At 44.1% G+C, this 2,866-nt stretch overlaps 1 long non-coding RNA gene across 1 annotated transcript; it reads right to left on the bottom strand.

The window, feature by feature from the left end:
- Positions 1-1,039: 1,039 nt before the first annotated feature.
- LOC110143229 (uncharacterized) lies at positions 1,040-1,798 on the bottom strand. Its single transcript, XR_002315540.2, has 2 exons — positions 1,590-1,798; positions 1,040-1,404 (listed from the first exon to the last, which is right to left on the bottom strand). It is a non-coding gene; the product is annotated as an uncharacterized lncRNA (long non-coding RNA).
- Positions 1,799-2,866: the final 1,068 nt, after the last annotated feature.

Raw genomic sequence — 2,866 nt, 5'->3', positions numbered from 1 at the left:
TACTGGGTTTTATTGTTCTTATATCAAAATTCTCTGTTGATACTGTATTCCTTTATTGCTACAGGTGGGCAGAGTACCCCCACCACCCAACCCTGGGTAGGTTACTGCTACACTGCAAGTTTCTTATTAAAATAAAAAAAAATTTTTAAATTTTGTATTGGGGTAGAGCCCATAAACAATGCTGTGATGGTTTCAGGTGGACAGCTAAGAGACTCAGCCATACATATACATGTATCCATTCTCCTCCAAACTCCCCTCCCATCCAGGCTGCCACATAACATTGAGCAGAGTTCCCTGTGCTATACAGTAGGTCCTTGTTGGTTATTCATTTTAAATATAGCAGTGTGTACTTGTCCATCCCAAACTCTTCCCCCCATTCTTCCCCCCTGGTAACCATAAGGTTATTACAGACTATTGGGCAGAGTTCCCTGTGTTGTACAGTAGGATCTTGCAAGTTATCCATTTTGAATATAGCAGTGTGTATACTCCGCTGCAAGCTTCTTAACAAGTGGCCTAATTGCTATTGAGTTTGTGGCCTCCAAACACCATTATTCTAGTATTAATTGCTGTTGGTGACTTTCTGTAAGGTGAGCCTTTTTGCCCTTCTGGGGGCCTTTAGTTGCTTACAGTATTGGGTGGGGTACAGTATACATCACAGTGACATAGGTGAGCTGGAGGTGTTGGTTTTGTCACCTGCCTTTTGGTCAGGATTGGGGGAGGGGAGCATTATCACCCACCACACATTAAACCCTCCTCCCATCTAGAATCTGGCAAACTCAGCTCTGAAATTGCTCTCCCCCTCCACCCCAAACACACATGGAACCACCAAAGCCCTTTTTCTTCTTGTCCTTGGGACAAAGTGTTGAGGAAGCTGATCTTCATTTCTTAGTCCTCAGCCGGTCTTTATCTTCCAATGTCTGGCTATCCTGCCAGTCTGGCCCCCAGCCCTCCAGGACCTCACCTCCCTCCCTCCTCACATGCCTACCTCTTCCCTTCCTTTCTTTCCTCCCGCCCACAGACACACACACACACACACATCTCCTTTTTCCAACTTGCTGATTTTATTGTATTCAGCATCCATATACCACAATGGTCTCAGAATTATCCCCATGGCTTTGACCGTTTCTTCATAGCGGCTTCTATAGATGCAGCTCGTTCTAGTGCTCTGGACCAGGCTCTGCATTTACTGTTGGCACAGGAAGTTACTTTGAATGGGTGGATTTTCCATTGCTTCTTATAACTACTAAGCTTGTGTTTATACGATTTGTTTTTAAGTTTGTGGTAACAGATGAATGTTGTAGGCCTTATCTTTCTGTTAGACACTCTTGGATAAAAGGGGAATGGTTGAGATTTTTTTCTTGATTTATTTTGAAGTGTCCTTCTTAAGCTCATGTTTTTCTGCACCTGGAAAGGCAACAGGCTGAGTCAGCAGGACTTTGGTTTGGGAAAGGAGAATGGGAATATTATAGGAAAGGGGGCTTCATGGGTAGAGATGTGACTTGAGGCAGGCATTTGTGCCTGGCAAGGGTAGGATAGGAGTCTTGGGGAGATCTATGGGGAGGAGAGGCACATGGGTAGGGTCATCTGACCTTGGTCTTTGATTGAGGAGAAGTCCATCGTTCCTTCTTTTTGATTCTTGGGGCTAGCTGTTCTGTGTTTGTGTTTTCTGCATTTATGTTAGCCTCCTCTGGTGTGCTGAGCACAGCACCCATAGTTAAGCCTCTAGTGGTGTCTATCCCAGGGCTCCTGACTTCTCTCTATATATACCCCTAGGCAAAGGGGAGCCACACCCTTCAGCTTTGTTAGCTAGGTGCTCTCCTAGGTAACAATAGCCTTGAGGTGGCTTATACCTCACAAAGCCCCAGTCATGACACCTCTGTGCAGGCGGGGAGGACAAGATGCTGTGGTTGGAAAAAAAAGGGATATTTCCTCAGTACCCTCTAAAGATCCATGTCAACGTGACTTGCTACCCCTCCTCATTTCCCCATCTTCATTTATGGTGGGTCTCATAGCAAGGAGAGAGTGTTTTCTCCAAGACATTTCCGCACAGTCACTCCCATTCAGTGGTTCATTCTGTTCTCTGCCATCATTTACTATAACCTACAATTGTGGATGTCTTACCTAAAATCCCTCCAACATAATGTGACCTTATTTAATTCTCCAGGGATGTGCAAATGATTCCACTTCCCTCAAGCAATGTTCCCTCTTGTGCCTCTATTTGTATGGCCCATGAAGGAAGAAAGTTTTTGTTGTTTGCTTCTACATCTTTATTTATTTTTGAATACTTATTTGGCTGCACTGCATTTGGTGCACTGTCTTAGTTGTGGAATGTGGGATCTTCAATCTTCATTGCAGCACGCAGGATCTTTAGTTGCAGCATGTGGGATCTAGTTCCCTGACCAGGGATCAAACCCAGGCCCCCTGCATTGGGAGTGTGGAGTCTTAGCCACTGGACCACCAGGGAAGTCCCTCTGTATCTTTAAATGAATGAGACAAAAGTTGAAGAATATTTTATGACATGAAAATTATATGAAATTATATGAAATATATTTTATTGTCCATAAAAGTTGTATTAGACTATAGATACACTCACTCATTTCAGTATTTTCTGGTTGCTTTAACCTACCACAGATTTGAGTAGCTGTGATAAAGACTGTAGAGCCAGACAAGATTGCGGAGGTGGACATGGAGTACATCTCTCTCCATGGATACATCAGGAATACACCTTCAGACACAGAAGTGCATGCAGAACACCAGCTGAGAGCAGACAGGAGTACCTGACCAGTGGAAAAGAATATATAGAACCACGCAAAACTCAGTAGGACAAAGGAACTAGGGGGAAAAACAGGAGTGTTAGTAGGACTGG

The sequence above is a fragment of the Odocoileus virginianus genome, unplaced genomic scaffold (assembly GCF_023699985.2).
Source record: "Odocoileus virginianus isolate 20LAN1187 ecotype Illinois unplaced genomic scaffold, Ovbor_1.2 Unplaced_Contig_1, whole genome shotgun sequence".
Classification (NCBI taxonomy): domain Eukaryota; kingdom Metazoa; phylum Chordata; class Mammalia; order Artiodactyla; family Cervidae; genus Odocoileus; species Odocoileus virginianus.
The sequence above is the reverse complement of the archived record's forward strand: the minus strand, read 5'-3'. Positions and strand labels throughout refer to the sequence as shown.